Raw genomic sequence first — 27232 nt, 5'->3', positions numbered from 1 at the left:
ACACTTACTCCTCTGGCCTCACTGGCTTTTATTTCTGGTTTCTTGGACTTTCTGTTTTCTCTCCCTCAGGAAACTGGCACGTGTTCACTCTGTTTGGAATGTATTTCTTCCCACTTTTGGAATGGTGGTTCTTTTTTGCTCACCTTTTAGATCTGAGTAGATGTCATTTATTCCCAGAAGTCCTGGCTGACCCTACCCATTGTCTACACATTACTATCTACCCAAGAACAATGCTTATTTCCTTTACTATGCTTTCCACTAGGCAACAAATTACAGGAGGTCAGAGAAGATGTTTGTCTTATTCATTGCTGTCATCCAGTGTTCGCCATGCAGCCTGGCACTTACCTAATACTTGGGTATTGAATGAAATGAATTCTCACTTTGTCTTGATTCTCCAGTTGCTGCAACCATCCTGAAACCTGTCTGCTTGCTTCTTTTTATTTTTTAGAACCTCTGCTGTTTCTCATTTATTTTCCTTACTTCTTTCTAAGTACCTTCTTCCTTGTTGGTTTCTGTGCATTATCCTGGACTTTGATTCTCCAGTTTTGAATCCATGGGTGATCAATTCATTTAAATGTATTTGTGAACCCTTTAAATGAAAGGCAATTGGTTGGACATTGCAGAACACAGAACTATGAGAAAAACAAAAGCCTACTCTTATGCCATTGGCACGTTTATGGAGATAGGCATGAGGCAGAGATCAAGGAAGGAAAGGTAGGTAAACAAACAACTACTACATTTGAATAAGGTAAGAACTACAGGGATTTCAAAATGCCTCACTATGTTCTTTGTTGCTGACATACTACATAGTCTAAATTTTCTGGTTTCTAGGACTCAGCTTCATGCTTTTGTTTATGCTCTGGGATTTGTCATAATTCTAAAACTGAATATAATATTCTTTTTTTGTTACGCACATACATTTTTATATTTCTATAAACTTACCTAAGAATTTCAGCTCATTCATTCAACAGGCAGTTACTTTAATGACAAACAAAAGATTTAGAGAAGCTTGATTTATAATTTGAATGGCACAGATAATGGAAAAGCCAACTGACTACAGTATATTATTAAATATACTGTGACTAGATTCACCACCTCAAAACACTGATGTCACCCTGAAGACACACCCTTGACAGTCATCCATATCAGCAGCACCAATAGAATTTTTCATTAAATTATTACACCCACTCTCTTATAAGCAAAATTTCGCTAAGGTTTTAGAATCTACAAGTGAGATAGCTGCTTGAAAGTATGGAAAAAGTTCAACCAAACTTTAAGAAATGTTTAGAAAAAGTTAAACCAAACCTATTTCCTTTACTCAGTTAATATAATGCTTTTTCTTTTTCCTTCTTTATAAGGAGAACCTTCAGCAGTATAAAAATTCATTATTACTTCACATTGGTCTCTTTGATTATTCAAATATTAATCTGCAAGGGAAACAGCCAGAAAGCGTTCATGTTGATCAAACCTTGGATCCAAATTCAACGGACCAGTGGTTATTAAAAACTAGTGGAAGCTTAATTGCATAGCCACCTCACTCCAGCAAAAACCAAAACACACACAAAAAAAGCAAGGCAGAAAAGGCCCACAGAATTAAATTCTAAGCATTTGAATCCTGCACTATCAAACTAACTTTAATAAGCAAGATTGATGCTTTCTTTAAGTCTATCCAGGTAGAAACAAAACTTTTCTGATCACTAACAAGAAATTAATGACTAGAATCTTGTGTCTGGTGTCTCAGTTTAACATTGTTAATTGTTTAGTCAGCCATCAAACATACAAACACATAGAAAAGTTTCCAAAATTGCATAAGAATGGTGTTTGAGATCAATTCTCATAGTAATTTATTGGCTCAAATCTATTGATACTTTGATTTTCAATTCACATAGTAGGCAGAACTAGCAGCCACTTGCCAATGTGAAGGGAAATCACAGGAGAGGGTAAGGACCTAGAGAGGTGTGAAAATTTTTTTTATAATTTATCAAAACAAAACATTATGAACAAAAACCTTACTGAATAAACCCAGGTCCCTGCCACCAAGGAGTGTACACTCTCCAGAAAGTTGTGAATGAGTAACTGAAATCATTTTTATTCATAGACTCTTTTTAAAAAGAAATACCATAGGCAGCCATAAATATAGTCATGTCACTTTTTAAAAAAATAAATTTATTTTATGTATTTTTGGCTGTGTTGGGTCTTCGTTACTGCGCATGGGCTTTCTCTAGTTGTGGCAAGCGGGGGTTACTCTTTGTTGCACTGCATGGGCTTCTCATTGCGTTGGCTTCTCTCATTGTGGAGCACAGGCTATAGTCACGCGGGTTCAGTAATTGTGGCACTCGGGCTCAGTACTTGTGGCTCACGGGCTCTAGAGCACAGGCTCAGTAGTTGTGGCACACAGGCTTAGTTGCTCCGCAGCATGTGGGATCTTCCCGGACCATGGATCGAACCCGCGTCCCCTGCATTGGCAGGCAGATTCTCAACCACTGAGCCACCAGGGAAGCCCCATGTCACTGTTTTGATACTTCTTTTTCTTTCTGTTTTATGTTTTTTGTTGTACAAGAGGATATTAATTAGCTTAATTAGATGGTATTGAAAACAAACAAAAATTTCGTTTGAGAATAATTACAAAGCAATGTCTCCTTCTTTCCTTTGTTTCCTAAAGATCAGTGTGACCCTGAGACTGAACCAAATATAGTCCAGTCCTTATCCAAGAGGAAGGCTCATCAGATTTTATAGAATTACTTGAAATGCAACTCATCACTCTGCGCTGAATACAGCAACATTTTGATAAAACGAAACTATCAGAATAAAAGAGAGTTTGGAACTAGTGAACTTCAAAGAGAACATATCACTTTCAAAATTTGATCATTTTGAAATTAATGCAACCTAATGCAAGCATTATTGTCTTAAAATGATTATTGAGATATTTCATACATTTAATGGAGAAAATTGAGAAATTTCATAAATAATAAAGCTAGTGTGCTGTGATTTTGAAGGCACAAAGTTAGAGCAAATGATTTGAGTTGCAGCGTTTTATTATGAAAATAAGTGTCAATATCATTGATTTGAGTTATAGCGTTTTATTACGTAAAATAGGAGTCAATATCATTGCTTTGAGTTATAGGGGTTTACTATGTAAAACAGGTGTCAATATCATTATTACTTCACTTTCCAGGATACTTTATAAGCTCTTAATATAATTTAGTTTAGTGGAGTGCCCAGCAAAACAAGTGGTATTCTCTGTTACTACATAACTAATCTTTGCAACAGCTGTGCATTTACCACTCTCAGCTGCTCCCGTTACATTAATCATCCTTTTAACAGCTTGACACCTGTCTCTTATTATCTTTGAGAACAATTGTTAATTTCTTTAAATTTTCCCAGCCCTCTTAGTGCCTTTGCACTGCTTTATTTCTCTAATGCACATTTACATGGTCTATTATATTAATTCTCTATTTAATCTTGAGAATTTAAAAATTATCAGGAAGTTAATTGTGCAGGGATCAGAGGTTTTCCTCACTTACGGCATAACGCTGTTAAATGACACAGTTTGTTCCAGCTTCTTGCTGACACTGCAAGGGATTCTCTAGAACAAAGAGTTCAATTACTTTCACAGTGCTAATCATATATCATTATGTAGAGGCATGGATCCTTAATTCCCAAGCCAGCGCCCGAAGCAGCGTGGCAGCAATAAAGGACACATTCCAAATTCCTCTGTCCACTGCAGCATGCAGGTAATAACTGAAGAATAAAATAAGTGCGTCTCCTTGGCTATGCTCTTTACTAATTTGAATGTTTGATGCCCACAATGAATCATGTTCCATTAATTTTTATTCACCCACACAAGATTTTTGTCAGAATTGATTTGAGATGCATCGTTCAAGGCCAAATATATATTTACACTTTTTTCTTTGAGAACTTTTCCTCCATGATTTAGGAAACGCTTTCTGGTCCTTTGTAACTTTTCAAGGTACAAATAAAAGTCAGGAAATAACACTGACTTTTGAGTCTCACAGGTAAAGAATTCCTCAGCGTTAACAAAGCCTGAGTACCCCTTCTCCCCACACACTTTTAGACACAGTGGTTAATGTGTAATCCAGACCATTCTCTTGTTCAGCTATCCCAAGGTCAACAGAGAAACTGAATCAGAGAGAAGAATATTTTGTTTGTTTCATAGGCAGGGCAATGGCTTATGAAATCTCAGAGCAGGGTGTAACCTCATTAAGATAAATGTAAAAATAACTCACCAGTCATAAGTTATGGAAACAGGAAATCAACGCCTGTGTTTTACAACAAAGGCACTCTTACATTTCCGGCATAAAAAAAGCTTCTGTTACCATTTTCTTTCCTTTCCTCCTATCCTCTCTGTTTGCCTGGGCAGGAAACTTGGCTGACTCTTGCTCATGTTGTCTACTGCCCTTTTGTTCTATCCTCTGCCCAGCCATGGTGGGAGGAGGCTGATAAATTTCCCCCGTCCCCTCGTGAGTCGGATGAGTAACTTCCAAATCTGGGAGAGTTACAGTCAAATTGCCTTTTGGAAGAGAAACATGGACAGTGAGCGCAGTCCTTACTGTTAAACGCTTTTTTCTTGCTAAAGCTGCTCAGGATCTTATCACCTATTTTTTTACCTGATGTTTTGCAGGCTGCACGTAACTAAGAGCATTAGAGATGTTCTACGGTTGCAAGCACGTCATTTTATTTACAGAAAATAACTCCAAAAGGAGTTTTGTATTTAATCACTTCAATCAAGTAGCAAGATTGGCAAATTGTAAGCTTGAAATTGTTCCATTGTATTTGTTTTGCTTGATTTTCCCCCAAATTGATTTTCCCTTTCTTTCTCTCTTCCTCTCTCCCTTCCTCCTTCCCATCTTCTTTCATTTCTTCTTTCTTTTTGGTAAGTTACTCTGTGCCCTATTGTATTGCACGTACCTAGCTCCTACACCTGGACTTTAGTCGATATTCAGCTAATATTTCTTCTGTGTCTCTTTTATAAATCACCAGTAAATATAGCTCAGTATTATGTAATCTATATTTAAAATGTCTTCTATTTTACACAAGTCGAACCTAAGACATTGGAGTTTTCTGTTTTTCACTCCCTTCCATAGCATAATGTTGAAACTAAACATGTACTCTGCTTCATATAACTGGGAACTAGTATTTTTGCATACATAGTCATTTCTATAGACATAGCAGATTCTTTTTAGGGTTAACTGGTAATCTGTTGCCTTTATCTGTTATGTAATCCACCTTGACGACTGTGAGACACAGCTTACAAAAGTATCACTGTGTTACTTTGTAAATATTTAATAACGTGACAGTTCTTCCAAGTTTAGGTAATCAGAGCACATGACCCAATCAGGTTGATTGCAACCAGACGGGGAACAGCCTGGGACTGGAGAGTTGGCAACTGTGATTAATCATTAATTGACTTATGTATACCTGGGATAGGTCAAAGTAGTGATGATTATTAACCTTGGTTACAATTTAAATGGCCTAGGGATCTTTTAACAAATACCAATATCACACCAATGGAATCCGAGGTGGGGCCTGGGCACCGGTATTTTAAAAAGCATCCTAAGTGATTCTGATGCAAGCGAACCTGAGAATCCTTGGGTTTGGATCTCTTAGTAATATCAATGAAAAAACAAAACGGTTTGGGGTCATTTTAACCAGGTCATCAACTATTGTTCCTACATGCTCCTGACCCTCTTACTACTCTTTTCTCGCTTTCACCTTTTCCTATTTATGAAAATATAAAAAGTTTGGGTTGGACTCATAATCCTGCCAAATCAAAATTTGCTTTGCATATATTAGCTAAGGCCTGGCTACCCTCTTGACATCAGTCTCCATTTTAGAAGGTATTTCAAATTAGCTTTCTTAAATATGTCATGATCTCATTTGAAAAACTGTCATTCTGAAGTTTATGTTGTAAAAATTTGTTTACATTTTTATATATTTTTTTAAGTCACTGAATTCCATGGTTTTACTCTTTGAACGAATGCTTTCTCTTGTTTTTCCAAAAGTCACTGCCTTCAAAATTCAGACATCCCTTTAATTCTAATATAAAAGGATTTTGTAATAAACATCATGTTCAAGTTTATAATTTTATAGGCTGTTTATTAATGGCACTCATGTATATTATTGGGTCTGTTCCAACTTCGTTGTTTCCTGATTTTTAAATAAAATCATATCTTATTTAAAAAATGTCAAATTTTGTAACTTTGAAGCTTTTTCATGTAAATATAGTCACAAACCAGAACATACACTCTTAGTTCATGTATCTTGATTATTCAAAAAAAGTCACATTAAATATATTCATTTTTACTTTTCTTTCCTAATGCTCAAGAATGCTTTTCTTTTTCTTTGTGTGGCAATCTCCAATCCTTTTTGTCTTCTAGATTCTGGATTTTTTTTGTTTGTTTGTTTGTTTTCATCCATTGTACTTTATGAATGGCCAGTGTCTGGCACATGTACCATATATTGATTAGTTCTTGCTGCAGAACAAATTACCCAGAAGTTCCATGGGTTAAAACAGCAGTCGTTTGTAACTGTTCTTGTCTCTCTGAAGGTTGGCAGAAGTTCAGCTGATGTAGGCTGGGCTCAGCTTTGTGACTTTGCTTCTCTGTACAGATTTATGGGATGCCTGGGGCAGCTCTTCTTCAGGCTGTGGCGACCAGGATGGTTTCCTATCATGTATCTCTCATCCTTCTGATATGACCACAGCACCACTTGAGGTATGTTTTTGTTTTTTTTTAATAAATCTATTTTATTTTTATTTATTTATTTTTGGCTGCACTGGGTCTTCATTGCTGCACCTGGGCTTTCTCTAGTTGTGGTGAGTGTGGGCTTCTTACTGCGGTGGCTTCTCTTGTTGCAGACCACGGGCTCTAGGGTGTGCGGGCTTCAGTAGTTGCGGTATGTGGGCTTCAGTAGTTGTGGCGCACGGGCTCAGTTGCTGCACAGCATGTGGGATCTTCCCGGACCAGGGCACGAACCCGTGTCCCTTGCGTTGGCAGGCAGATTCTTAACCACTGCGCCACCAGGGAAGCCTGAGGTATTTTCTTCTCATGAAAACGGCAGAGAGCAAGTGGAAACACAGGAGGACATTAAGGTCTTGGTTCAGAAATTGCTTACTTCTACCCACATGCCATTGACTGAAACAAGTTACAGAGCCAACCCCAAGTCAAAGGATAGAAAAGTCTACTCTGTCCTTCCTGAGGTCATGCAAAAGTATGGATGCAGAAAGAGGGTTGGAATTGGGGCAATAAGTCAATCCATGACACAGCAATACTTCTCATTGTTGTGCTCTTGGCTGATGTCATGTACCTGTTAAATCAGTCTTTCCTATTGAGCTAAGATTGGTCTCAGAATTGTTCTACGAAGCTATGCAAAATTGATTCCCCAATAGAGTAGGAACTGTTTTCCCTTTCTTATCTAGTGTTTGCTTTCTTCATGTTGATTGTTTCTTTCTCCTTTATATTAATCAAAATTTGGTCTAGATTGGCTGACCAGTATAAAGCATTAGTTACTCAACATATTTTTATTTAAAAAATAGTTCATTTTTGCCTTCTGCTAGGACAAGACTGCAGTGAGGGATGACACTTCTCTGCCCTCTTAAGGGCAGATGTGTGGCCATTGACTTACATTCCTAATGGAATGTGAGCAGAAGTGACCCATGTTTCTTCCAGGAAGAATCCTTTAATTTTGAGACTCTTCAGTGCTTTTACCCTTGCCATGTGGTCATGGAAGCAAATATTGATCTGGAGACCCTGGGTCATTACATAGAAAACAGATTCCCCTTAAGCATCAGCCAGACTCACCACCTATTTGCTTAAGTGCGGAATAAAACTTTTTTAGGCCACTGAGATTTGGGGACTTTCTGTAACCCCAAAACTTAACCTACTGTGAACAAACTGTGTTTTCCCAAAACTGAAGCTGAAGATAAAGATATGTATAAATGAGTGCAATTCACTGGAGCCAATTCACAATTTTAGATGAACAAGAACAATATAATCATAGAGATCTAGGAAAAGAAGACCTCAGCAGACAAATGTGAGTGATTTTCAATAGTTCTTTTTCTTATCATGGGTAGCAACTCAAATTGATGGCCTTTGAAAGAGTTCTCATGCTGATCACTATATCTATCCAAGTAGGAGAAAATTAAAAGAAACAAAACAAAAAAAACTAAGTGAGAAAAGGAGAGGCTTAAAAACACCAAGCAAAGGGGGTATCCTTAGCAAATTTTCCTTTTCTGCTGTCACTCACACCTGACTGAACTGATGTTTGTATATGGGGATACTGATTGGGAAGGTATCTTTGAAGAAGTTGTCTATTCAGCCTTTGTTTTACATCAGATGCTGCTCTTACACCTCTCTGAATTGATTTATCTCTTGCCTGCCCTGCAAAATTGATTTTTGACACTTATTTCGGTATCCTGGAAAGTACAAAGTTGAGACTTTGATATATTTGTGGATAGAGACAGGTAATATTTTTTTTGACATTTGGCAGAGAAGTGTCCTAATTCATAAAATATTTAGGGACATTCTTAACTTAAGAATGTTCAGGAACATTGCTTCATTCATAGGGACCCAACCAGTCCCTTGAGAAAGAACTTGAACACTATATATAATTAGGGCTCAGATATATAGAAATAGACTGATGGACCTGGAAGCAAGGATGGATATGAAGAGTTCCTGTTGGAGAGTTACCATGAATGAGAAAGGAATCTGGTAGCATAGGCCAGAATAAACAGGTAAGGATGAATGTCAAGTGTGGTAGAAGTACTAGGTATAGAATGAAGCTGTGCTTTAATACTCTCAAGCCCAGAAGGTTATCAGTGCTCATGGGCTTTGAGAAGAAAAGGGCTGAGATAAAAACAAAAGCCTAGGGAACTGGAGGCATGGTTCTCCTGTGACTAACCACTGCCCCAGCCCTCAGAGACCTGAAAGTAAGATGTGGGAATCACTTACTTATTTCCTGAGATAAAAAAAAAAAATTACCAGAAACATGACAGTCAGCCTCAGCATAAATATGAAACAATGAACTATCCCAGTTTATGGACAGCAAGAACTGAGAACTCAAAGTGCAGAACAACTGTTGGAAACTGATCATATGTGAGACACACCCCTCATGTCAGGACTCCCAATAGGAAAGAGACTGTACTTTTGGAGCCATAAAAATGGTAAGGTTTGGGTGCCTAGAATATAACTGAAACTATCTCTGGAAGATGATAAATCTGAAATCTGAAATATATATCTCAATTTTATATGAAATATACATCTTCAGTTTCAGTTTAAGATTAGCTTGATATAAAAGCAAAGGCTGAATAGACAACTTCTGTCAAGATACCTTCCCAATCAATACCTCCATATTTAAACCTCAGGGCAAACATTTTAGTGAAACTACATACATACACACATACATACAAAAAGAGGACTAATAATAAATGTAGAACTCAAGGAACTTCCACAAAATGAACAAATCACTAACCCCAGAACCCAGATCAAGAAATGGAATATTACCAGCATCCCTGAAGCCTCTTCATTCACCCTTCCAGTTAATATACCTTCAAGACTGACATAGCATAGATTTGCTTGATCTTGAACTTTATATACATGGAACCACACAGTAGACATTTTTTGTATCTGGCTTCTTTGGCTCAATATTTTATGTCTGAGATTTATTCCTGTTGCATGTAGTTTTAATTTGTTAATTTCTTATTGCCCTATAGTAATCCACAGCATGAATATAGCACAATTTATTTATCCGTTCTACTGATGATGGATTTTTTTTCCAGCTTGAATTTACTAGGAATAGTGCTAATGTGAACCTTCTAGCATATGTGTTTTGATGAGCATTTGTACAAATTTCTGTTCTTTGTATAACTACGCATGAAATTACAGGGTCATAAGAGTATGCATATATATATAGCTTACTGTAATGAACAGTTTTCCACACTGGTTGTACCAATTTACATTTCCATAGACAGTATATGAAAGTTACACTTGTCCCATGTCATTACTAACACTTGATACCATCTTTTATTTTTTCATTTTAGCCATTCCTGTGTAATTATAATAGCCTCTCACTGTGGTTTTAAATTGAATTTCACTGACGACTAATGATGTTGAGCACTTTTTCATATGTTATTAGACATTTTGATATATTTTTTAATGAACTGGTTCCTGTCCCATTTTTTTGGTGGCTTTTTTCCTGTTAGTTTGTCTTTTTCTCATTGATATGTCTTTGATAATTATTTCTTATGTCAGAACATATTCTGAATTATTTCAATATTTTAAAGTTTGTCGTCTTTCATTATGGCCCAGATTATGGTCAATTTTGGTAAATAGCCCATAAATATTTGAAACAAATGTTAATTCTATCACTCTAGCACATTTTACATATGCTAATTAGGTAAAGTTTGTAAATTCTAGATATTTTATATCTTTACTATTTTCGTATGATTTTTCTGCCAGCTATCTAGAGACCTGTGTTAAAATCTTCATATATGATTGGGGATGCACATTTTCTTTATTTCTGTCAAATTTTGCTTATATTTTTGAAGCTATGTTTTTGGATACACATAGATTTAGGATTGTGATATCTTTCTCTTGATTGATCTCTTTAGCATTATGAAATATGCCTTTTTATCTGTGGGAATCATTCTTGCCATAAAATCTAATTTAACTTCTACTGATAGAACTGCACTATCTATGTGTCTATCATCTATCAAGTATTATTATTAGCATGGTACAGGTTTTCCTATCCTTTTTTTCTCAAACTTTCTGTGTCCTTGTGTATAAAGTGTGTTTTTCTTTTTATAAGTAGCATATAGTTGGATGTAATCAGCCTGTAGTTTGCCTTTTATTTGGAGTATTTAGTCCAAATTCATTTAATGTAATATTGATGCAGTTGAGTTTATAGATACCATTGTATTATTTGTTATCTTTTTGGCCCACCTGTATTATGTTATGTTTTCTTTACTTCTTTGTTTTTAATTTGAATAACAAAATATAATTTTTTATTATTTAAATTTTCTCTTCTAAGAACAATGTGGTGGCCGCTAGCTGCATGTGGCTATTTAAATAAAATAAAAATTTTAGTTCCTCAGTCATACTAGCCACATTTCAAGTGGATAATCATCTCATATGGCTAATGGTTAAGATATTGTCGGTACAGATATAGGACATTTCTCTCATTTCAGAAAAATCTATTATACAGTATTGTTCTAGAGGGTTCTACCTGCATCTTTATTAGGGTCTACCTTAAATTATTTTTATTTTTATTTTTTTACATCTTTATTGGAGTATAATTGCTTTACAATGGTGTGTGAGTTTCTGCTTTATAACAAAGTGAATCAGTTATACATATACATATGTTCCCATATCTCTTCCCTCTTGTGTCTCCCTCCCTCCCACCCTCCCTATCCCACCCCTATAGGTGGTCACAAAGCACCAAGCTGATCTCCCTGTGCTATGCGGCTGCTTCCCACTAGCTATCTATTTTACGTTTGGTAGTGTATATAGGTCCATGCCACTCTCTCACTTTCTCACAGCTTACCCTTCCCCCTCCCAATATCCTCAAGTCCATTCTCTAGTAGGTCTGTGTCTTTATTCCTGTCTTACCCCTAGGTTCTTCATGACATTTTTTTTTCTTAGATTCCATATATATGTGTTAGCATATGGTATTTGTCTTTCTCTTTCTGACTTACTTCACTCTGTATGACAGACTCTAGGTCCAACCACCTCACTACAAATAACTCAATTTCGTTTCTTTTTATGGCTGAATAATATTCCATTGCATATTTGTGTCACATCTTCTTTATCCATTCATCTGTCAGTGGACACTTAGGTTGTTTCCATCTCCTGGCTATTGTAAATAGAGCTGCAATGAACATTTTGGTACATGACACTTTTTGAATTATGGTTTTCTCAGGGTATATGCCCAGTAGTGGGATTGCTGGGTCATATGGTAGTTCCATTTGTAGTTTGTTAAGGAACCTCCATACTGTTCTCCATAGTGGCTGTACCAATTCACATTCCCACCAGCAGTACAAGAGTGTTCCCTATTATCCGCACGCTCTCCAGCATTTATTGTTTCTAGATTTTTTGATGATGACCATTCTGACTGGTGCGAGATGATATCTCATTGTAGTTTTGACTTGCATTTCTCTAATGATTAATGATGCTGAGCATTCTTTCATGTGTTTGTTGGCAATCTGTATATCTTCTTTGGAGAAATATCTGTTTAGGGTTTCTGCCCATTTTTGGATTGGGTTGTTTGTTTTTTCGTTATTGAGCTGCATGAGCTGCTTGTAAATTTTGGAGATTAATCCTTTGTCCGTTGCTTTCATTTGCCAATATTTTCTCCCATTCTGAGGGTTGCCTTTTGGTCTTGTTTATGGTTTCCTTTGCTGTGCAAAAGCTTTGAAGTTTTATTAGGTCCCATTTGTTTATTTTTGTTTTTATTTCCATTTCTCTAGGAGGTGGGTCCAAAAGGATCTTGCTGTGATTTATGTCATAGAGTGTTCTGCCTATGTTTTCCTCTAAGAGTTTGATAGTGTCTGCCTTACATTTAGGTCTTTAATCCATTTTGAGCTTATTTTTGTGTATGGTGTTAGGGAGTGATCTAATCTCATACTTTTACATATCCCTGTCCAGTTTTCCCAGCACCACTTATTGAAGAGACTGTCCTTTCTCCACTGTACATTCTTGCCTCCTTTATCAAAGATAAGGTGACCATATGTGTGTGTTTTTATCTCTGGGCTTTTCTATCCTGTTCCATTGATCTATATTTCTGTTTTTGTGCCAGTACCATACTGTCTTGATTACTGTAGCTTTGTAGTATAGTCTGAAGCCAGGGTGCCTGATTCCTGCAGCTCCGTTTCTCGTTCTCAAGATTGCTTTGGCTATCTGGGGTCTTTTGTGTTTCCATACAAATTGTGAAATTTTTTGTTCTAGTTCTGTGAAAAATGCCAGTGGTAGTTTGACAGGGATTGCACTGAATCTGTAGATTGCTTTGGGTAGTAGAGTCATTTTCACAATGTTGATTCTTCCAATCCAAGAACATGGTATATCTCTCCATCTATTTTTATCATCTTTAATTTCTTTCTTCAGTGTCTTATAATTTTCTGCATACAGGTCTTTTGTCTCCTTAGGTAGGTTTATTCCTAGATATTTTATTCTTTTTTATTGCAGTGGTAAATGGGAGTGTTTTCTTAATTTCACTTTCAGATTTTTCATCATTAGTGTATAGGAAAGCCAGAGATTTCTGTGCATTAATTTTGTATCCTGCTACTTTACCAAATTCATTGATTAGCTCTAGTAGTTTTCTGGTAGCATCTTTCGGATTCTCTATGTATAGTATCATGTCATCTGCAAACAGTGACAGCTTTACTTCTTCTTTTCTGATTTGGATTCCTTTTATTTCCTTTTCTTCTCTGATTGCTGTGGCTAAAACTTCCAAAACTATGTCGAATAAGAGTGGTGAGAGTGTGCAACCTTGTCTTGTTCCTGATCTTAGTGGAAATGCTTTCAGTTTTTCACCATTGAGGATGATGTTGGCTCTGGGTTTTCATATATGGCCTTTATTATGTTGAGGTAGGTTCCCTCTATGCCTAATTTCTGGAGGGTTTTTAATCATAAATGGGTGTTGAATTTTGTCGAAAGTTTCTCTGCATCTATTGAGATGACTATATGGTTTTTCTCCTTCAATTTTTTGTTAATATGGTGTATCACGTTGATTGACTTGTGTATATTGAAGAATCTTTGCATTCCTGGAATAAACCCCACTTGATCATGGTGTATGATCCTTTTAATGTCATGTTGGATTCTGTTTGCTAGTATTTTGTTGAGGATTTTTGAATCTCTGTTCATCCGTGATATTGGCCTGTAGTTTTCTTTCTTTGGAACATCTTTGTCTGATTTTGGTATCAGGGTGATTGTGGCCTCGTTGAATGAGTTTGGGAGTGTTCCTCCCTCTGCTATAGTTTGGAAGAGTTTGAGAAGGATAGGTGTTAGCTCTTCTCTAAATGTTTGATAGAATTCGCCTGTGAAGCCATTTGGTCCTGGGCTTTTGTTTGATGGAAGATTTTTAATCACAGTTTCAATTTCAGTGCTTGTGATTGGTCTGTTCATATTTTCTATTTCTTCCTGATTCAGTCTTGGCAGTTTGTGCGTTTCTAAGAATTTGTCCATTTCTCCAGGTTGTCCATTTTATTGGCATAGAGTTGCTTGTAGTAATCTCTCATGATCTTTTGTATTTCTGCAGTGTCAGTTGTTACTTCTCCTTTTTCATTTCTAATTCTATTGATTTGAGTCTTCTCTCTTTTTTTCTTGATGAGTCTGGCTAATGGTTTATCAATTTTGTTTATCTTCTCAAAGAACCACGTTTTATTTTTATTGATCTTTGCTATCATTTTCTTCATTTCTTTTTCATTTACTTCTGATCTGATCTTTATGATTTCTTTCCTTCTGCTAACTTTGGGGTTTTTTTCTTCTTCTTTCTCTAATTGCTTTAGGTGCAAGGTTAGGTTGTTTATTTGAGATGTTCCCTGTTTCTTAAGGTAGGATTATATTGCTATAAACTTCCCTCTTAGAACTGCTTTTGCTGCATGCCATAGGTTTTGGGTCATCATGTCACCATTGTCATTTGTTTCTAGGTATTTTTTGATTTCTTCTTTGATTTCTTCAGTGATCACTTCGTTATTAAGTTGTGTATTGTTTAGCCTCCATGTGTTTTTTTTTTTTTTTTTTTTTTTTTTTTTGCGTTACACAGGCCTCTCACTGTTGTGGCCTCTTCCGTTGAGGAGCACAGGCTCCGGACGCACAGGCTCAGCGGCCATGGCTCACGGGGCCAGCTGCTCCGTGGCATGTGGGATCTTCCCAGACTGGGGCACAAACCCGTATCCCCTGCATTGGCAGGCGGACTCTCAACCACTGCGCCACCAGGGAAGCCATGTGTTTGTATTTTTTAACACATATTTTCCTATAATTGATATCTAGGCTCATAGCGTTGTGGTTGGAAAAGATACTTGATACTATTTTAATTTTCTTAAATTTACCAAGGCTTGATTTGTGACCCAAGATATGATCTATCCTGGAGAATGTTCCATGAGCACTTGAGAAAAATGTGTATTCTGTTGTTTTTGGATGGAATGTCCTATAAATATCAATTAAGTCCATCTTGTTTAATGTATCATTTAAAGCTTGTGTTTCCTTATTTATTTTCATTTTGGATGATCTGTCCATTGGTGAAAGTGGGGTGTTAAAGTCCCCTACTATGAATGTGTTACTGTCGATTTTCCCTTTTATGGCTGTTAGTATCTGCCTTATGTATTGAGGTGCTCCTATGTTGGGTACATAAATATTTACAATTGTTATATCTTTTTCCTGGATCGATCCCTTGATCATTATGTAGTGTCCTTCTTTGTCTCTTGTAATAGTCTTTATTTTAAAGTCTATTTTGTCTGATATTAGAATTGCTACTCCAGCTTTCTTCTGATTTCCATTTGCATGGAATATCTTTTTCCATCCCCTCACTTTCAGTCTGTATGTGTCCCTAGGTATGAAGTGGGTCTCTTGTAGACAGCATATATATATAGGTCTTGTTTTTGTATCATTCAGCCAGTCTGTGTCTCTTGGTGGGAGCATTTAATCCATTTACATTTAAGGTAATTATCAATATGTATGTTCCTATTCCCATTTTCTTAATTCTTTTGGGTTTGTTATTGTAGGTCTTTTCCTTCTCTTGTGTTTCTTGCCTAGAGAAGTTCCTTTAGCATTTGTTGTAAAGCTGGTTTGGTGGTGCTGAACTCTATCAGCTTTTGCTTGTCTGTAAGGATTTTAATTTCTCCATCAAATCTGAATGAGATTCTTGCTGCGTAGAGTAATCTTGGTTGTAGGTTTTTCTCCTTCATCACTTTAAATACGTCCTGCCAGTCCCTTCTGGCTTGCAGAGTTTCTGCTGAAAGATCAGTTGTTAACCTTATGGGGATTCCCTTGTGTGTTGTTGTTTTTCCCTTGCTGCTTTTAATATCTTTTCTTTGTATTTAATTTTTGACAGTTTGATTAATATGTGTCTTGGCATATTTCTCCTTCGATTTATCCTTTATGGGACTCTCTGTGCTTCCTGGACTTGATTAACTATTTCCTTTCCCATATTAGGGAAGTTTTCAACTATAATCTCTTCAAATATTTTCTCAGTCCCTATCTTTTTCTCTTCTTCTTCTGGAACCCCTATAATTCGAATGTTGGTGCATTTAATGTTGTCCCAGAGGTCTCTGAGACTATCCTCAGTTCTTTTCATTCTTTTTTCTTTATTCTGCTCTGCAGTAGTTATTTTCCACTATTTTATCTTCCAGGTCACTTATCCGTTCTTCTGCCTCAGTTATTCTGCTACTGATCCCATCTAGAGTATTTTTAATTTCATTTATTGTATTGTTCATCGTTGCTTGTTTTTTCTTTAGTTCTTCTAGGTCCCTGTTAAATGTTTCTTGCATTTTCTCTATTCTATTTCCAAGATTTTGGATCATCTTTACTATCATTATTCTGAATTCTTTTTCAGGTAGACTGCCTGTTGCCTCTTCGTTTGTTAAGTCTGGTGGGTTTTTACCTTGCTCCTTCATCTGCTGTGTGTTTTTCTGTCTTCTCATTTTGCTTATCTTACTGTGTTTGGGGTCTCCTTTTTGCAGGCTGCAGGTTCGTAGTTCCCGTTGTTTTGGGTGTCTGTCCCCAGTGGCTAAAGTTGGTTCAGTGGGTTGTGTAGGCTTCCTGGTGGAGGGGACTAGTGCCTGTGTTCTGGTGGATGAGGCTGGATCTTGTCTTTCTGGTGGGCAGGTCCACGTCTGGTGGTGTGTTTTGGGGTGTCTGTGGCCTTAGTATGATTTTAGGCAGCCTCTCTGTTAATGGGTGGGGTTGTGTTCCTGTCTTGCTAGTTGTTTGGCATAGGGTGTCCAGCACTGTAGCTTGCTGGTCGTTGAGTGAAGCTGGGCGCTGGTGTTGAGATGGAGATCTCTGGGAGATTTTCGCCGCTTGATATTATGTGGAGCTGGGAGGTCTCTTGTGGACCCGTGTCCTGAAGTTGGCTCTCCCACCTCAGAGGCACAGCACTGACTCCTGGCTGGAACATCAAGAGCCTCTCATCCACACAGCTCAGAATAAAAGGGAGAGAAAGTAGAAAGAAAGAAAGAAAGAAAGAAAGAAAGAAAGAAAGAAAGAAAGAAAGAAAGAAAGAAAGAAAGAAAAGAAAGAAAGAGGATAAAATAAAGTAAGATAAAATAAAATAAAGTTATTAAAATAAAAAGTAATTATTAAGCAAAAAGATTTTTTTAAGTAAAAAAAAAAAAAAAAAAAAGGACGGACAGGACCCTAGGACAAATGGTGAAAGCAAAGCTATACAGACAAAATCTCACACAGAAGCATACACATACACACTCCCAAAAAGAGGAAAAGGGAAAAAAATAATAAATCTTGCTCTCAAAGTCCACCTCCTCAATTTGGGATGATTCGTTGTCTGCTCAGCTATTCCACAAATGCAGGGTATTGCAAGTTGATTGTGGAGCTTTAATCCGCTGCTCCTGAGGCTGCTTGGAGACATTTCCCTTTCTCTTCTTTGTTCCCACAGCTGCCGGTGCTCAGCTTTGGATTTGGCCCCGCCTCTGCGTATACGTCGCTGGAGGGCGCCTGTTCTTCGCTCAGAGAGGACGGGGTTAAAGGAGCCGCTGATTCGGGGGCTCTGGCTCACTCAGGCCGCGGGGGAGGGAGGGGCACGGAGGCGGGGCGAGCCTGCGGTGGCAGAGGCCGGCAGGACGTTGCACCAGCCTGAGGCGCCCCGTGCGTTTTCCCGGGGAAGTTGTCCCTGGATCCCGGGACCCTGGCAGTGGCGGGCTGCACAGGCTCCCGGGAGGGGAGGTGTGGAGAGTGACCTGTGCTCGCACACAGGCTTCTTGGTGGCGGCAGCAGCTGCCTTAGCGTCTCATGCCCGTCTCTGGGGTCCACGCTTTTAGCCGCGGCTCGTCTCTGGAGCTCCTTTAAGGAGCGCTCTTAATCCCCTCTCCTCGCGCACCAGGAAACAAAGAGGGAAGAAAAAGTCTCTTGCCTCTTCGGCAGCTCCAGACTTTTTCCCGGACTCCCTTCCGGCCAGCCGTGGTGCACTAACCCCCTTCAGGCTGTGTTCACGCCGCCAGTCCTCTCCCTGCTCTCCGACCGAAGCCCGAGCCTCAGCTCCCAGCCCCGCCCGCCCCGGCAGGTGAGCAGACAAGCCTCTCGGGCTGGTGAGTGCCAGTCGGCACGGATCCTCTGTGCGGGAATCTCTCCGCTTTGCCCTCCGCGCCCCTGTGGCTGTTCTCTTCTCCGCGGCTCCGAAGCTTCCCCCCTCCGCCACCCGCAGTCTCTGCCCGAGAAGGGGCTTCTAGTGTGTGGAAACCTTTCCTCCTTCACGGCTCCCTCCCACTGGTGCAGGTCCTGTCCCTATTCTTTTGTCTCTGTTTTTTTCTTTTTTCTTTTGCCCTACCCAGGTACGTGGGGGAGTTTCTTGCCTTTTGGGGGGTCTGAGGTCTTCTGTCAGCGTTCAGTAGGTGTTCTGTAGGAGTTGTTCCACGTGTAGATGTATTTCTGATGTATCTGTGGGGAGGAAGGTGATCTCCGCGTCTTACTCTTCCGCCATCTTCCCCTTCTCTCTCCTAAATTATCTTTCACCACTTGCCGGATAATGCTAGAAGTTTAGAATACTCTCTCTCTTTTTTTTTGTAACATCTTTATTGGAGTATAATTGCTTTACAATGGTGTGTTAGTTTCTGCTTTATAACAAAGTGAATCAGCTATACATATACATATATCCCCATATCTCCTCCCTCTTGCATCTCCCTCCCACCCTCCCTATCCCACCCCTCTAGGTGGTCACAAAGCACCGAGCTGATCTCCCTGTGCTATGCAGCTGCTTCCCACGAGCTATTTTGCATTTGGTAGTGTATATAAGTCCATGCCACTCTCTCACTTCGTCCAATTTACCCTTCCCCCTCCTCTCCCTGTGTCCTCAAGTCCATTCTCTACGTCTGTGTCTTTATTCCTGTCCTGTCCCTAGGTTCTTCATAACCACTTTTTTTTTTTTTTTTTTTTTTTTAGATTCTATATATATGTGTTAGCATACGGTATTTTTCTTTTTCAGACTTACTTCAATCTGTCAATGGACACTTAGGTTGCTTCCATGTCCTGGCTATTGTAAATAGAGCTGCAATGAACATTTTGGTACATGACTCTTTTTGAATTATGGTTTTCTCAGGGTATATGCCAGTAGTGGGATTGCTGGGTCATATGGTAGTTCTATTTTTGGTTTTTAAAGGAACCTCCATACTGTTCTCCATAGTGGCTGTACCAATTTACATTCCCACCAACAATGCAAGAGGGTTCCCTTTTCTCCACACCTCTCCAGCATTTACTGTTTGTAGATTTTTTGATGATGGCCATTCTGATTGGTGTGAGGTGATACCTCTTTGTAGTTTTGATTTGCATTTCTCTAGTGATTAATGAAGTTGAGCATCCTTTCATGTGTTTGTTGGCAATCTGTATATCTTTGGAGAAATGTCTATTTAGGTCTTCTGCCCATTTTTGGATTGGGTTGTTTGTTTTTTTGATATTGAGCTGCATGAGCTGCTTGTAAATTTTGGAGATTAATCCTTCATCAGTTGCTTCATTTGCAAATATTTTCTCCCATTCTGAGGGTTGCTTTTTTGTTTTGTTTATGGTTTCCTCTAATTCTGCCTTTTTAACGCTTATCCCCTTCTGTGATTTTCAAACAGGAACATGAGGACATCCATGGACAGTGACATCATACCAGGTAATATATATTCTAATCATTTTTGTTGTTGTTGCTTCTTTTTCAATCTTTGTGCAAAAATAATTACTAGAGATTGATTCATGAAAAATAACTAAATGGTTCAGTTTGTACAATGAGTAAACTAGAAAACATAAAATCTTGATATTTTCAGGTGATATGACTTCAGAGTGATCTGATAAATAGGATTAAAAAAACTGGAAAAGATTTTTATAATCTTTTTTTTTCAGTTTTTGAGATTAAATAGTAAAAATGTAAGAGAGACAATTATTTAATTTTATGAAGACCTTAACGTGGCAAATTTTAAATTTTAATTCACTTTCTTGGTGTTATCACAAAGTACTTTGTTTCAAGACAGCATCATGTAGTTCTGAACTATTTTTTCTTTTTTCCTAAAATTATTTCAGTAAAAATTCCAAATATACAAGAAAAATATTTTACATATAACACAAATTTACTATATATGTATGTGTATATATATATATATTAACACGTGCATACAAGCATGCACACACATTACAAATAGAAATATAAATAATATTTTGTTGAATCTGTAATGGTAGAAAGTATAATTTTCAATTGTCCAGTATCTTGTCACCTCTTGGGGGAAAAGTGATCTTCATTATGTGGTCAGCTTTCAAAGTTGAGTGAAAGTTTACTTGCTAGTTACAGTGCTTGAACTCCTGTGCAGTAAATTAGGTTCTACAAAGCTCCCATGTATTTACTGGAGTTTAACAAAACTGCATGTTTTTGTACTACTTGGGTACCGGCAGGAAGCAACTCCTGGGAGAAGAAATCACAGCTGGGAGCAATTAAGACTGATTAGTTTGTGGCTGAGGAAATCAAAATGGAAAGAAACTTCTCTTCGGGGGGGAATTAGGAGCTGCATTCCCAAGCATTTCCGAATTAAGTGCAATTCTCAGAGGAATTTAAGGCTGAGGGAAAAAATGTGAATTTCAAATATTTGGAGGTTTTCTCAGCTTATTTAACTTCTGCATAATCACTATGTGTTGACTCTTGGATATTTGAAGGAAAAGATGTTCAAGTAAATTGACCAACTTTTCTTTTTACCTATTTCCCTTTTTCCACATAGCTGAAGGTTTCCTTAATATTTTCATCTGCCCTTATAGACAGAATATAGATGGTTTCGTAACTTTTTACTATTCATTTTATAGCGATTGGGATAGCTGTGCTTTCTGAGATATTGGCAAAGCATAAATATCAGTTCTCTTGGAAAAATACACATTATTGTGTATGAGATTGGTTTGAATTATCTTTCAGAAACTGTAAAATAGTCCAGTTGAAATTTTAAGCAAGAAATATGCAGAAACTTTTTACATAATTCCTGAAACTGCCATCTTGGATGAAAAATTGGTTTCTAAAGAGCTAGTAAGGATGTGCTTAATAAAGCAAAAGAAATTAAATATAATAACAGAATGCATAGTTTATACTGGTTTCTTTTCCTTTATATTTGAATTATAGATATGCATTAGAAACATATTTCTTTTGAATAGGCTGAACTGGGTTGCTAACAAATTATAAATGTAAATTAAATAGAAAGTTGTTTTTCTAGATTTTTAACGATAATCTATCAGAGATTCATTTATTCTCAATTCTACTTGTTAGTTGGTACTAACCTTGTTTTATGTGGATACCTTTGTTACTGTATTGAGCCTTCTATAGCAGAAATATTATGACGATACTAGGATGTTATAAGCAATAATGATTCTATTTTTCTTTCTCTTAACAGATAGAATGGGTTATTTTCATATGTAACCATCTATCTAACATGATATTCATCTGTATCCAGATTTTCAAAATAATCTTTAAAAAAATTTTTCCTCTTGCCTTTCATTCCATCCCTCCCCCTCTCCCCCTCTGCCCCTCTCCCCCTCTCCCCTCTCTCACTTTTGGGTGTGTTGAAAATATCACAGATGAGGATCAAAGTGTAGGCCAATATTTGAAAACATATTCCAAATAATCACTTTGAAGGACTGATGGTACAAAGGGCATAAACAATGTAAGAGAAGGAATGCATAATTATTAACTACAAAAGATATGGCTTGGTGGGGTGATAAATAACTGAACCAAAAATTGCCTTGAGTTTTATTTCTAGATATACCTCTGTGTCACCTCAGTTCGTTTCCTTTAATTTATTTCACTACTTTAACCACTTTAGAGAGTGACTATTGCTAATTCTGGATGATTGGATAACCTTAATGTTATACTTTTAGAAAAAGCTTCATTAAAAATATATTGAGAATCATACACGTTATTTCTGGTTTGGGGCAATTATTAACTAAATTATAGGAAGTCATGGTTCAAAATTCTGCAGTCGCTGACCAGAGATATATGAAAAGGGATGGTTATTGCCCCAGTTGATTTTCTATTTCCTAAACCAGTAGTTCTCAACTTTTTATGTTTTATGTCCCATGAGTTCTTCTATAAAAGAACCCAAGTTTCAACATAAGAAACACAAAAGCTCATTTCCACATTGGAAATGCATATATTTGCCTGCATTACAAAGACATTCACAACCAACATAAATCACTGCGTTAATGTTGGGGGTATATATTCTTGACACTGGAGATTTTATATCTGATAATACTGTTTTTCTCGGGCAGGACAAAATACGTTATTATTATTATTAGTTTAATAGAGCTGCTACCTATGCTGACAAGACACAGTAATAAAAAGGCCAGCACATTGGGAGTGAAGTGGTGTGGAGTCTACAAAGAACCACAGACACCATTAGAAAGAAAGCCCCGGAAATGAGTTAAGCACAAGTCTCAATTTCCAAGTTTATCCTGTATGATCCATAGCAGGACAGGTCAGCAATACAGTCCTACTTGCAACTGGATGTGGGAGTTAAGTTATCAATAGAAAGAATTATTGGAACATTTAGGAAAGCGCTTCTTGTCACCAGTGGTCTTCAAACTGGGACACATATTATCTGGGAGTGAAAGAAAACTTTCCAAGGGGTAAGAAAGCCCAGGTGTTTTTTTTTTGTTGTTGTTTGTTTGTTTGTTTTGCGTACGCGGGCCTCTCACTGTTGTGGCCTCTCCCATTGTGGAGCACAGGCTCCGGACGCGCAGGCTCAGTGGCCACGGCTCACGGGCCCAGCCGCTCCGCAGCATATGGGATCTTCCCGGACCGGGGCACGAACCCGTGTCCCCTGCATCGGCAGGCGGACTCTCAACCACTTCACCACCAGGGAAGCCCAAGCCCAGGTGTTTTTAAGGGATAGTTTTCAGATCTTCCACTTTACTATGAACTCTTTGCTAAAATTAGTCTGTGACTGCTTTCACAATAATACTTCTTCCATTTTATCTAAGTAAAGCATCCCTCTTCACCCCAAATCTTACTACAGAGTTTTAGACCCCTTTGGATACTTCTGTGAAAGTTTGAAGGACTGACAAAGCACAAAAACCCTCAGAGATTACCATCTTTCCCTCCTTGTACATATTCTCTTAAGCATACAGTATGGCATTAGAAAGCAGGGTATTTTGCTCTGTATGGGATCTTCATGGAATCTTCTGAATTCAGGTGTTTGGTAGCATTGCACTGTGGGATTAATGGCCACATTTATTCAAAGGTTTTCTTTTTCTTTTCATCATCTGTCCTCTTATGAAAAGTGCACTACTTTAACAGGAGAGTCTCATGAAAGCACATCTAAACAAATATCAGTATGAAATAGTGAACAGTAAAAATGTTTTTCCTGTAAAAATAAACCGTTCTTTTCCACTATTCTCAATATTCATCCTTGGAAAGATTTTTTTAAATTACCTTCAAATAACCAAAGCAAACATAGATTATTGACAATGCCTTTTAAATTCTAAGTGAAATATTTTCAAGTGCTATCAATTTGTTCATGATTCATTGACTAAAAGTCTAAGGCTAGGATTTTGTTATGATTTCTTTGAGATTCATAATAAGTCATATTATGAAATATTTATTCCAATTATGGCTAACCCTTATCTTATTTTACCATCTAATATTTAATATTTTCTGCCATCTATAGACAAAGTCTAAATCATATAGTAGCTCAGGGATAGATTCACTTTAACAGTATATGCCTTTCCAATCCATTGAGTACATTAAAAAAGTTCAGTCATGATATATATAGTTAAATGGGTTGTTTCTGACTTTGATGCTTGATAATTAATCTACTAAGTTGAATCTAGGACTTCAATACTTGCACATAAACATTTTTCAAAGAATACAGATAAGTTTAATTTTAGCTATTATAGTATATTCATTTATATTATATCTCATTACAAATTAAAGAGAAACTATTTTTCTACTCATTTTCTAAAGTTATAAATGTGGATAAAATAAATGCATTTTGATCTTTATCAGTTTAATCTTGATGAGACAACCTTTAGTAATCAATATTAAAGGTATTTTATTTCTTATAGAAGGGAAGTTAGATTGTGCCATTCAGGTTATATTGAGAACACTTTTCACAAATAGAATAATCAAAATATGTCAGTTTGGGGTTTCCCTGGTGGCGCAGTGGTTGAGAGTCCGCCTGCTGATGCATGGGACGCGGGTTCGTGCCCCAGTCCGGGAAGATCCCACATGCCGCGGAACGGCTGGGCCGGTGCGCCATGGCCGCTGAACCTGCGCGTCCGGAGCCTGTGCTCCGCCACGGGAGAGGCCACAACAGTGAGAGACCCACGTACCGCAAAAAAAAAAAAAAAAAAAAAAAAAAAAAAAAGTCCAAGGTTTGGACGGAAACATACTTAGAGTATATTTTGGAAAAATTGATATTATAAAAGTTATTAAAAATATTGTATTGGAAAATATATATTGAAGTGAACTATGTTCTGACTTTTCCCCACCCTTTCTGAGTATTCCAGGTGTGCTGAGGGGTCCCCAAGACCACCCATAGGTTTGGTGGTTTTAGTAGGAAGACTTGCAGGACTCAGCATATAAGTCAAAAAGAAGTGCCCCCAGCTGAAGGAGTTATGGTCCTAATTAATGGTCACTTAAGTCTCGGTAAAGCTTTTCTGACGTACTTCTTACACACTCAGAAATTAAAATCTAATGTCTGAGCAACAAATCCTTTTGCAGACAGGCGGTTTCAAATTTTCTGCTTTCAAAGCAATTGGAGGACCAAATATCTGAGTTGGTAGCTGATATATTCCTTAAATCATTTTTGATGATATATCATGTGTAAGAGCCCTTTCATTCATTGGTCATTCATTTGTTCAAATGTGTATTCAGTAAACATTAATTGAGTTTAAAGTCTATTAGGAGAACCTGACTATTACGATGTAGTAAATGGTGTGGTAGTAGCATGTATGAGAAACGTGTGCTCACAGATTGGGCTCACCTGAATCAGACGGGTGTTCTGGGGGCGTTGGTAGAGAACACGGGAAAGGATGAAGCAAGTTCAGGTTGGATCTGGCTTTTAAAAGATATGTATTTTACCAGCAACTTACATCTCTAAAGGTTAAAACTTCGCCCGAAATGCCCCTGCATGGGGGAATGGATAAGCAAACTGTGGTTCATCCTCACAGTGGGATATTACTGAGCAACAAGCAGGAACAGACACTGATCCATACAGTAACATGAATGGATCTCGAATGGGCTATGCTAAGTGAAAGAAGCCAGATTCAAAGGTATGCTTCTGTTTATATGGTGTTCTGGAACAGGCAAAATCATTAGGACAGAAAACAAGTTGGTAGTTGCTAGGGGTTTCGGATAGGAAGGGCTGACTGCAAAAGGCGTGGGGGATTTCTGGAATGATACAATTTTTCTGTATCTTGGTGGTAGTGATGTCTCAGAACTGTCCGCTAAAAAGGGTGATAAGTACCTTCATTTTAAAATAAGCAAGTAAGAGTTCACATGACCTTAGCTGTATTCCCGTAGGTGCAGCTGTGCATGTGCACACACACATCCACTCACAAAGCTGTGCGTCACTCGTTCCTTGCTGTTCCTGTTTCCCTGTGAAAGGGTCCCCAGCAGTGCTTCTCAACTGGAGTGCTACTGGATTTTAGGCAGGATGATTGTTCATTGCCTGGGAGCGTAGTGTGCTCTGTAGGATGTCCGGCAACTCTGGCACTCACCCGCTAAATGCCAGGAGCATCTACATGCATTTCCCAAAGTCCCCTGGTAATATGTCTGCACGCCTGCTGAAAACTGCATGCCGGACGTTTTTTCTGGACCCTCTGTATGTAGGAAGGAGTAGTTCTCTAATTTATCCGTGAAGAGGAGGGAGCTGGCATGTTTGCCTCACTCTCTCTTTTTTGGGGGAGAGAACTGCCTACCTATAGAGAAAGTACACTCTAGTCTGCTCCCTTCCATGAGGAGTGGAATTGACTTTGCTTCTGCCACATCTTGGGATTAGGAGGTGTGAAAAGGAAATTCACATGAGTGTTAGGAAGTCATCTGCCAGCACACCTGCCTTGTGTCCTAGGAGGTAGCTTTTAGCCTTAAGAGAACTGGCACTTTAGTCTCCATCAGTCTGATTGCTGTATCTGTCTTATCAGAGTTTGGGAAGGAAGGAGAGGAATGTTATATAGAGACCCCCTGCCCCCGCCTCAAGTTTATGTAACATTCATTAGAAGTATCAAAGGGTTACTACATAGCTTCCAATCTTTAGTTCCTATCATAACACACACACTGAGCATATTAACCCAGACCTTGGAACTCAAAGTAATACTAAGGCACTGAACTTTCTGGAAGTAGTTCAATAGCTGTGTATTAAAAACTAGTGCCATTTGTGTCTCACAGCACACCAGTTGTTTCTAAGTTCTTTGTCCACCTTCAGATGTTTCAGGTCAAGGTTATAGAGCAGCAGTGTCTACCGTGGTAACCCCGTGTCAGGCTCTCTAATTGTGACACCAACTGATCTACGCTAACTCCTGCACTGCCATTTGTACTCTGCATGCAGTGTAGATGAAACCACCAGTGTTAGGTGGAGGCAAGCTTTCCCTTTGAAGCATGGAACCACTTTAAAAACAAAAACAGATACAAGAAGGTCTTTATTTTGTGGGATAATGGAAGTGTCATAACATGGAACACTATCAGATCTTTTTGTCAGTGACTTTAAAAGCTAGATGCACTACCACCTACATCCTGAGGTTGAAGATTCTTGTTTTTAAACAGTACTGATGGCATTCTGAGATGACAGAGGTGTGCTAGCCTCTGAAAAAAATTAAGTAGGCAATTTATTCCTCCTACCTTATTACAGAACCCTTCCAGCACTCTCCTGTTAAGCTTCCTTGTTTGCTCTGGTAGAATCCCACTGATTGTAACTAGTTGACTTAATCTAATAAACTATATGGCTAAAGTAGCAGTAGGTATTATTTAAATTCCCCACCTTGTTCTAAGTGGTTGACTATATCACCTCTTTCCGCTCTTTATCATCTGTTTTTTAAATGGACTTTCAGTG

The 27232-nt window shown here is 38.0% G+C and overlaps 2 long non-coding RNA genes across 2 annotated transcripts in view; both read left to right on the top strand.

The window, feature by feature from the left end:
* The first annotated feature begins 4686 nt into the window (after positions 1 to 4686).
* LOC308605139 lies at positions 4687 to 18236 on the top strand. The gene is made up of 3 exons (XR_014013610.1): positions 4687 to 4768; positions 6631 to 6734; positions 17623 to 18236. It is a non-coding gene; the product is annotated as an uncharacterized lncRNA (long non-coding RNA).
* Positions 18237 to 19551: 1315 nt separating this feature from the next.
* The window catches only part of LOC308605138, a 135394-nt gene continuing 127713 nt past the window's right edge, over positions 19552 to 27232 (top strand). Inside the window, exon 1 of the long non-coding RNA XR_014013609.1 lies at positions 19552 to 19833. This is a non-coding gene — a long non-coding RNA (uncharacterized lncRNA). The remainder of the gene's footprint in view (positions 19834 to 27232) is intronic.

Source organism: Mesoplodon bidens (assembly GCF_964165515.1).
Source record: "Mesoplodon bidens genome assembly, chromosome: 17".
NCBI lineage: Eukaryota > Metazoa > Chordata > Mammalia > Artiodactyla > Ziphiidae > Mesoplodon > Mesoplodon bidens.
Note: the sequence above shows the minus strand (reverse complement) of the source record. Positions and strands in the feature narration are given on the sequence as shown.